Source organism: Xenopus laevis, chromosome 6S, assembly GCF_017654675.1.
Source record: "Xenopus laevis strain J_2021 chromosome 6S, Xenopus_laevis_v10.1, whole genome shotgun sequence".
In the NCBI taxonomy this organism is placed as follows: Eukaryota; Metazoa; Chordata; class Amphibia; order Anura; family Pipidae; genus Xenopus; species Xenopus laevis.
The window spans coordinates 84,445,597-84,456,760 of record NC_054382.1 but is presented as its reverse complement, the minus strand read 5'-3'; positions in this window follow the sequence as shown (position 1 = coordinate 84,456,760).

Here is an 11,164-nt window from a genome sequence, read left to right as displayed (position 1 = left end):
GTTATTAATTTATTACTCTTAGTCACATCTTCAGAGCCCAGAGGGAGGTACCTCTTTAATCCCTATTTTGCAAATCCCTTATGGCTGAGAGGGCTTTACCTTCCATGCAACGTCTGTGCTGTTAGTGATCACAGCAGGAAAATCTGGGACAATTCAGTGTCCCAGCAGAACACATGGGGACACCAGCAGATCTAATAAAATAAGAACATCTGGTCACATTTTCCTACATGGGTGTGCAAAACTTTCTAGTATGTTAATTAGTCTGTGCTGCAAAACTGATCGAAACTCAGGCAGTTTAGCAGTTTTTAGTATAGTAATTTGCCATGTAATATTTGAAAGACTGCAAATGTTGTAAACCCTGATGGACAACAACTGTGCCAATCAATTATCTTATACTACAAATAGCCACGCTGAGTTGTCTTAATTGTTAAAAGAGAAGGAACTTTATATTATACCAATATGTCTTCCCACCAGGGTGATAGTAGCGAGCTTGCCAAATGGAACCATATTTGAGAAGTTTGCTATTGATGAATCATGTCTCTCTCTGTGAATTGCTAATAAAGCATAGAGTCAGGCAATCAATACTTGATATAGAAGCTAAATTTTTCTTATGTTTTATTCTCTGATAGTGTGAATTAATTTCTAGTACCATTGAATTTAAAAGTAGCCTGGCTAGCTGCAGTTTATCCTTGGAGTAATAAATTCCGTTTTGAAAGTGTAGCATAATGTCCTTCACTATTGCAAAGTTATTTAATTGGTTTCAAAAAAACTGTGAAGTTAAGTAAACTGTTTTATGTACATTTCTGCCCTATTACTAAGTGTGTTGGGAGATAATTGTAAGTAACTTAAGCTGTGATTCTCTACATATTAACAGCCTACATTCTGTCATGATATACAGTATAGGGAGTGAATCTTCCCCAAAGTAGAACTCGAATGTGGTTCAGGATGTTTTAGGAAGTGAATCACAAGATAATCTTTATTGATCTCAGCAAACGAGCAATGAACCAGAGTGCTACTTAGTCTACAGAATCAGCCCCCCCTGCTTAAGAAGTAAACTTTGGAGATAACTAGGCCTTTGCCAATACTGTTGTGTATTTGCTGGAACTTTTTATAAACAAATGCATTTTTAAAGTTTGATGATATTATGGATGATGAGGCTGGATATAACTTATAAAATTTATTATTATGTGCTTTAATTGCATTTATAAGATTTTTGTCACTGACAATATTAAGATGCTGAGACACAGCAAGTAACCTTAGAGGTTAATTCATGGTTTATTATCTGGGTGAAAGGCACCTTGCTCAATGCAAAATTCCCTATTCATAAAAATAAGTTTCCTCCTTAAGATAAAGAATAGATTTTTAGTACTAAGTATATTTCATTTACATTACTTGGAATGAGTCTCTTACGATGGTTATCATAAAAGTCATTCTTTGATTAGAATCCAAAACCAAATCAATGATATGACTCCAAGCTATAATGCAGTTTCTCTATGGGCATTGGAAAGGTCATCATAGAACTAATTGCTATATGCTTATACAGCTGACCTACATGGATATTGGTAAATCAAACTGAAATACAATACTGAAAACATATTTTAGGTGGCAAAGTATTCCTGAATATTAGGAAATAAACAATAACATGCATAAATTATTCCTTAACACCATACATATCTATATCTTTCTCTCTTTTTCAAAAAAAAGTTGGGACACTGTGTAAAATGTATATAAAAAGATAATTGAAAATAGTAAATAAACAACATCAATCAAATGCTGAAACTGAAATTTGGGACTTGGCAACAAAAAACTGGAAAAGTTGTTTCATGATAACAAAACCAGGTACCAGAGAGCAGGTCCGGACTGAGAATTAAAATAGGCCCTGGCATTTCCGGTACACAGAGGCCCAATCAGCCCACATAGAGGCCCAAACAGCCCCAACCAGCCCACTAAATACTTTCTATGGCATCTTATAGCAGCCCCTCTGGCATTTGCCAGAACCCACAGATTGCCAGTCCGGGCCTGCCAGAGAGGCTCGATCTCTCGAAGTTGAGGAGGGTTACAACACTCTTTAATACACTGCATGGGAAAATATTGCAACAATTTAAGAATTATGTTCTCATCTTAAAATTGCAAAGAATTTGGCAAATCCAGCATCTACAATACATACTGTCATTAGAGAATCAGAGAATCTAAAGAAATCTCTGTATTGTATGTTTGTACTATTGGATTGTTGGGATCTTTGAGCCCTTAGGCAGCACTACACTAAAAGCATGAAAAGACACAAACATGTGAACATGGTTGATCTCTTGCATTCACAAATGCAAGTAAAATCTTGACCATGCAAAGAAGAAACCACATATAAGGTCCTCCTGGCTGAAGGGCTATCCTTTTTGTTATTAGTGCAGAATTTAAAAGCCAGCATTAGTCATGGTATGGGGGTGCATGGATGCTTGAACCTTTGGGAAGGCACAGTTATTGCTGAACGATACATACAGGTTTTAGAGCAATATATTAAAATAACATATTTTTCAGGGAAAGCTTGATTATTCAGACTTCAAGTATGTCAGTATTGTGAGGTGGGTATAAGACAGTGTTCACAATTAGGCCTTACCCACATGTCATGCTTCCTAAAGATGAGTGAGCATACTGCTGATGAAATTTCAGATTGTTCCCTAGAAAACCTTGGAAACAGCTGGAGTGACCATTTTCTTTTATGAAACAAGTGAACCCCTTCCATTGCTAGTCTTGGACACCCTTTTGGGGCCACAGAATTGGGACTGACAAGGAAAACTGTACACTAAAGAGATTAGACTAGAGGCAAGGGCAGGCGGCTAGGATCAACAGGTGGGAACATTAAACTGGAGTTACCCACATTTAATCATTCTCATTAACCTTTCCAAATATCTATATTAATAAATAAAATAACACATTTAGCTGCATGTCTCAATATAACCTACAATAAGTTATTGTGACCTTATTCTGGGTCTTGCTGTAGGTCTTGTTCTTGAAAACCAGCAAGCTAATGCAACTGAGCATTTATATTGCATACACAATAACAAAAGGCAGCGAGTTTTATAACATTGGATAATAGACTACTGTTTTTTGTCTAAAGCAAATGTCTCCTGGCATGCCAAGATTTACATAGTTTTTCTTACTTTAATATCAGGATACTAGCAAATGCAAGCTAGCCAAGTTCATGCTTTTGACAGCAGTTTATATCTGAGATTAACTAGGACAGAGGGAGGCATTTAAAGGCATTAAAAATGATGCAGAACAGATGCAGGTGTACAATGACTGCAGAGTCAGAGGTGGGAAGAAGGCAGGTCAGGGCTGGGAGGAGAACTGCCTACTATGAAGATTGGACCCAAAGCCTGAGAAATAAGTGCCACTAAGAAAAACTTCACAAAAAGAGATGGGAATTTAAAATTTACATTGGTAGAAAATTTATATAATACCAGTCTAAGCACTAACTGGTTATAGCAACCCTAATAGCAGTATAAATGCAGTTCCATTTTCAGGTTTAATTCCCCTAGAATACATGGCAGTATAAAGGCATGCCAAATAAATTTTTAATGTCATCAGAACATTCTACATAATATGTGCAGCCAGTCCTGGCTTTTTATCTCTGTCTCTTTTTTCCCATAATGGTTCTCTTATTTTCAACCTGCTCCCTCCCTCCGGAATTAGTGAGCTAGTCAGCCTGTGGCCAACATATCTGTAGAAGCGTTTACCCCAAATATGACTTACTATTTATATCCTGTCCCATACACACATCATTGTATTTTCAGGCATGACCTAGGGCTGCTGGTACCTTAAAGTAGCCCTAATAGTAAAAGGATCTTTATTCGCAACTTTATTCGCCAAGCGCAAATTCATGGCGAATTTGCCTGTTTCACCGCTGGCAAATAAATTTGTGAATCTGCAGCGAAAATTCAACGGCGTTGGAAACATTTTGACCGGTGTCAAAGTTTTTTCAACGCCGGCGCCAATTTTGACGCTGGCGCCAATTTTGCTGCCGGCGACTAGAAACGGACGCCCATTGACTTTAATGGGAGCCAGCATCAAGTTTTTATATAATTATATCTTAATTTGGAGCAAGTATAAGGTGCTGTATCATTATTACAGAGATAAAATTGGGTTAATTTGTATAAAATGGAGTCTATGAAAGACTGCATTTCCAGATTTCCAGATAACAGATCCCAGACCTGTAGAGTATTTTGGGCATAAAAGGAGAACAAATGTGTACAAATCTATTAAAAATATAAAAATATTGTAATTTCTGCCACTTTCTAGTGCCTGTTGCTGAGCAAAAGTAGAAAAATATGGGCAAAATTTGCAAAAAAATAAATCACCCATGTAAGCTACCTTTCTGTACATACAGCATCTGTACTTTTTTTGCAGTAAGTATATTTATATTACGTCACCCTGACAAAAATAATTCTCATTCAGCTTGTGCAGACTTCTTCAAACAAATTCAGATAGAAATTAATCAGGCCACTAATTTTTCAGTGTAGCCCAAAACAAAGTCTCTAAAGTACCCAAAAAAGTCCCACATAGACTAATGTGCCCGTGCTTTCGAAGCAGTATTTGCCTGAAAAAGAATAAATAAAGTGTTGGAATGAGCCTTGCTGACATTACCCTGAAGGTGGCCATACACGTAGAGATCTGCTTGTTTGTTGATTTTGGGAAACGAGCGGATATCTCCCCAATGTGCCCACATTGAGGTGGGAGATAGGCTGATCTGATCGTGGGCCCTAGGGTCCAATGATCGAATTATAATGTAGGCAATATGGGCGGTCGGATCAAGGGATTGAGATCCAAAGGGATTTTTAACCCTGCCGATTGACTTCAGCTAGATATCGATTGGGGAAGCCAATCGGAGGCCCCAACACAAGGCTGTCTGTTGGCAGCTTTTATCGGCCCATGTATGGCCAGCTTAGGCAGTAAGTGTTAGGTGGGTTGTGCAGGTTGCCTAGACTAGAGCTAAGCTAGCATGTGAAACAGAACAAGCTTCAGTTAATTCTCTAGCAACCAACTGCAATTTATTTTCAGGTGGAAAACTTGTTTGGCTAGTTCTAGTATCAGTTATATATTTATAGCACAAATATCAACTGGGTGCAAGAAAAACTGAGATAGAATACGGCACACATTACACAAAATAAGATAAGTTTGTCTGGGTTATCCAATTGCAGAAGTTGTGCTTAAAGTTCCAAATGTGACTTTCTGTTTTAGCACATGTAATTGATTCTGATTTATGTTACTGACAGGGTTTATAGAAAGAGCAGAAAGGTTAGGCTTTGGTTGAAAGCCTACCTCTATCATTCTTCACAGGTATATCTTTATACAATCTCTGTGATGAGTACAATCAACTTGGAGAGTCAGTCATCTCTGCCACAATGAATAACTGCACAGTTTCTTGTTTACAAATCTACTTTTTATTGAGATCCCAATGTCTAGTCAGTACAATTGCACCTGATATATTAGACGAATAAACATAATGGCTCTTTCTGAATAAGTGTAACAGTTTCATTATTTATATTTAATGCAATGTCTCAACGGTTTCTCAACTTTTACTTATTCCTACTTATATGACATAATTCATGAAACATTTTTCTTTTGAAAGGAAAATTAAACTTTGAATTCACTTTGAGTCTTTGGTCTTAATTTTTTGTGTTTTTATTTTAGTGTTTTAGCTTTTTGTTCAGAAGTTGTCCATTTTGGTATTTCAGCAACTATGTGGTTGCTAGGATCCAATTTACACTAGCCCCACACAGTGGTTTGAAAGAGATTAAAATATAATATAGTAGGGAATGGTCTAAATAGGAACATATGCAATAACTATTAACAATAAAAATTAAAGTGTAGCCTCACAGAGCAGTAGTTTTTTGGCTGATGATTCTTATTTGAAACCTAAAAATAGGCATAGGAGGAAGGCAAATAATTAAAAAAAAAATTAAAATAATCAATGAAGAACATTTTAAATAGGCTAGTAACTGGACATTTTTTAACATACCAAAAGTTAATATTAAGGTGAAACATTACTTTAATGTTACTCATCAGACATTATTTTTATTGTTTGTATGAATATAGGATTTAACCAATGATTAATACAAATCCTTAGAGGGCAAAATAACTTACCCAATCTTAAAAATGTACTGTTATTTTAACATACACATATGAGATTTGGATGAGACTTTGGGAATAGCCAATTTATTTGTATGATAAAAGAATAAATTTACAAAAGATCAGATTCAGAGTAACAATCAGTAATACATTAGGACCAATGTACTGTACAAACAGTAAAACTCAGGCTCCTGATGCATTTATTGGATTATAGTCAAGCTGCCCAACTAAATCAAAGTCATTGCTGGTCTGGCCAGTCCTACACTCACTTCCATCTGCTACATTATACAAAGTACACAGGGACTAAATTGTACCTGCAACTAGCTTTCTAATGTTTGAACTCCCAAATGGTTGGAAAGGTGTTTATTAGTTGCTTTATGGAATGAATTTCCTTAAAGCAACAGAAACACTAAAAAAATAAAAGTGTATTAAAGTATTGAAAGTATAGGGGCAGATTTACTAAGGTTTGAATGGTAAATTTGAATCTGAATTGTTTGAAACTCACAAATCCAAACTTTAAACCACCAAGTCGAATTTGAATGGGAGATGTATCACAACTCGACCCTGGAAATAGTTCTAATTCAACTATTCTCCACCTAAAACATGGCAAGTTTATGTAGAAGTCAATGACAGAGTCCCTTGAACTATTTGAAGATGTTAATAGTAGTGATGCGCCAAAATGTTGGCAAGTTTCACTTCAAAAATGACACCCCATAGACTCCAATGGGAGAAAAAAAATGTTGCGTGTCAAAAAACGCGCAAAAATTGAGGGAATTTTTCAGAGGAAAGCTTGATTCAAATTCGATTTGAATTTTTGGGCTGGGACTATTCTATCGAATTTTAGGCATTCATATTTTTTCATAAATAATTTACCATTTGAATTGTGAATAAAATCAAATTTATTAGAGTTTAAAAACATTTCATTATTCTAAAATTTGACCTTTGATAAATAACCCACATAATGTTCTGTTGTGTTGTACTGGTACAATTGGTGAGCTTGCTTCAGAAACACAATATTGTTTATATAAACAAGCTGTGGTGTAACCATGGGGGCAGCCATTCAAGCACAGGATACACAGCAGAAAAGGCACAGGATACACAGCAGATAACAGATAAACTCTATGGAGACAATGGAATTCTTCAGAACTTATCTGTTATCCACTGTGAATAGCTGCCCCCATGGTTACATCACAATTAGTTTATATAAACTATAGTAGAGTTTCTGAAGCAAATAGACCAGGTTTACCAGTGCAGGGAAACACTATATTATATTGTCATTCCTTTAAACCACTTTAATTTTTTTGGTGTTATTGTTTCTTGAAGATGCTCAAAATGGATGAGTGCATTTTTGTCTTTGTCTGTACGAGGTTTATGGTCACATGATCATTGCACCATTGCCTAATGGTTTAACATCATTTATTTGTGAGCACAACTTTTCCTTGTTGCAGATTTGATGATCCCTAAGAAAACTTTTTTCTCTAGATTTTTTTTCCAGTTATTTCTGTTGAAGAACCTTTTTCCTATTGTGGCATTGATTATGTCTTAATCATTGTTTGACCCTCTGACTTCACCAGATTGGTTATTTCTAACTTCTAAAAAATACAATAAACAATTAACTGCTTCCAAACATGCTACAGAGAAGCACTGCAATGATTTATGGCCTAACTTGCTTTTATAGCTTCCATGTTTGTGGGACAGCAAATGCATCTCTTCTGTACTGTTTTTAGATGAGGCTCTAGGAAGTCAGGAGGCTCAAAGAGTGGGTCAGAACAGTACATGTGTGTGGTAACTTATATACTATCTTACACGGGGAGTCAATATTTTAAAAATAAAGCATTAGGTATGACTAAGGTATAGTAACATGATGGGGTTAATGTTCTCCTTTTAAATGCATAGTTTTTTTAAAGTAATATTTGGGCTGCTGAAAACAGAGTGTTTTTGTGGTTTCGTTTAAAACTGTAAGACAAATACTGTGTTTTTGCTATTCTTAATAAATATAATGACAATAGTAATTTAATATTTAAACAACCAAACTATGACATTCTTACATCATGGTCTACTCCATTCTCTTCCAAAAAGTAAGCTGCACTTGATCCAAGAATGAGTTCTATCATTCTTTCCTTACAACAGAAGCTTTATTGTGGTGCTTCCCAATCAAAGAAGTAAAACAAGTAGCGAAACAGGTGTTCAGCGCTGAACCTGATAAAGCACGTGTCTTGCAGTGTACTGCTTCATTAACTCCACTTGAGTTTAATTCACGTACTTTTTGTGCATTCACATATGCATTTACACCTAGGCGGCTATCTGTAGCTTGTTGAAAAGGAAAAAAGAACTTTACTTACAGTGTATGTTTGCTGTTCTTGCTCAATAATTATTGTATTATTGCTAAATCTGTAGCTAAACCCAATATTTTAAACACATTCTTCATGCTATAATTTACAGAAACGTATTCAAAGACAACAAACAGAGAAATTATATGGAAATTTGATCTTTGCAGAAAAGAAAAGAATCCAGACTGGTTTTAATTGTATTTGGAGAATTGTAGGCAGCACCTGTTCCAGGCATGGTTTTACAGACAAAAAAACAAAACAAAGTACCGGTAAATGCAATTAAATATGGTTATATATTAAAGCTTATTGATATTCTGTCTTTTTTCTTTGCCTTCATACAACCTGTGTTAGGCTTCTTCTCTGCTTAGCCAAATTGTTACAGTAAACAAATATATAAAATGAATAAATAAAACATAGTAAATCATTAAAAAATTTAATAGGGTTAAATTTCCTACTAGTTTGGGAACTCCTCAACTGGTGAAGGAAGTTCCAGTAACTGTAACCTATGCACCTGGGTTGGCCCCAAGAAGGTCTGGAAAGTTGACCTGTCATGCAAACATAAAAGCTGTATAAAAAAAAGTCCATTTCAAATTAAACATGAAATCCAAATTCTTTTTTTTATTAAAGCATTGATAGCTTCATTTCAAAATCTCAGCTGTCAATCAAATATTGCTTGCCCCTTAGGCATAGAGGTGGAGCTGGCAATTACTTTCACTTTCCATTCAGCACTTACTAGATGTAACTGCACTTCCCATGTTCCCCCTCTTTCTTCACCATTTAATTGTGTAGCCAGTGCATGGGGATGGACATCAGGTCCCCATTCTGGTGCACAAACAAGACTTGTGTTAGGCTTGGCTTAATAACAGTGTTCACAAAATGGCTCCTGCCTTCTCGCTATAATGATCCATTCCCAGACAGAAGGAAACAAGATTCAAATAATTTATATAGTGTAATTAAAGTTAGTTTTGCTTGACTAATGTGATAAAATAGGATTTGGAATATTTTTTTCAGGTCCCCTTTAATACAATGTATTATATGTATTCTAGAATAAGAGTAGCATGTTTTTGGGCATGAAAGCATTACACACATATATGTGTCTCAGCACTTAAGATTTGTGCCCCTTGTAGCTCCCCAAAGACTTTTCTATTGATTGACAGCACATCCTCAGTGTATCATATGCATCGCAATTTGTGTCCATAAATTACACTGGAATTGTGGGGCAAACTACTGCATCGTGGGTAAAAAAAAAAAACATGACGACTTGAGCCCAAAATTGCATGCTGCACTTGCTCTTGTAAATAAAATCTATCATATTATTCATTGCTTTCCTGTATGTATGCCATGTAAATATTAGTTGTTATTTTTTTTTTCAGAAAACTGGTTCAGCATAATTCTGATTGATACTGATGAACTTCAATTTTACTCTTTATTAAATTACCCAGTATTAGTTTTCTCCAATACCTATAAGCATTCCTATACATTTATTTAATTTTATTATTCTGATAAGGCATGGGTAGTGTTCTCTTTTGCTACTAGTTTTTCTAAATTATTGTATAATCAAACTGGTTTATTTGCATCTGCAGTAATGTGTTGTCTTTTATGTCTTCCTCCTAAATCTATGTGTATGGCAACAATTTGAGAAAAGAATTGAAATGGTAACTATAACAAATAAATATTTAAAATGCTAACTTGCTAACCAACATGCTTTTCTTATCTTTAGCTCAGTATTTTTAATTATTTATTTGCCCTCAAATTACTCTTTCAGAAATGCAAGGTTGAAAAAAGATTGAAAATGAAATAGCATTTTGTTTAGTTGCTTTTTCCTATGGCAAGCTAAATAGTACTTTCTATAGGCAGTTTCTGTATATAACATCCTCCAGATATGATTTCTATGTGATTTGTTATATGCAACTACAGCAACTTTTAATAGAAAATAGCTGTACTTTAATTATACCTAAGGACATACCAAAATAGAAAATCAGGATATTTAAGACACACTCCTGATTTCACATGGGCACACCCAGTTATGCACAAGCACACAATCTGCAATTCCCACCAATTTTTTTCAGATTTGATGCCCGAAAACGCAGATCATGGTATATTTCAGTTGTTAAAGGGACATCTGCCTTTTACTTCTACCTGACCTTAACAGTTTTGAGATGGAGTATTTTCTGTTTCAGACTTTTAGCAGCCTCCGGGTATGATACATTCTGAAAAAATTGAGTTGTTTTCTTTTCACAAAAAAAAATTGTGTTTTGCCCTTAAACCCCTCGACCAGAAAAATGTGGGTTTTAGTAAATAACTCTGTAAAAGTAATTCACATTTACCTCCTGCAGCCTAAAACCTTATCCCTTCTGTTATGAATGCTTTCTGTAGACCTTTCACTTGCTCAAGTATGTGCCATCAGTATGCTTGCTAGTGATGGGCGAATTTATTCGCCAGCCGCAAATTTGCGGGAAATTACGCGATTCTGCGTCTAATAAATTTGCAAAACTGCCGCGAAAATTCACCAGCGAAAATATGCTGGCGTAAAAATAAAATGGACGCGGCCGTCCTTTTTTTCTGCAATTTCGCCAAAAACGGACGATGGCGTCCAAAAAAACGGACTCCAGCGTCAAAAACGGGCGCCGGCGTCAAAAATGAGACGCCTGCGCTGTTTTGCAAATTTTTCGCCATTTCGCAGGATCGCAAATGCCCCAAATTAGCCCATC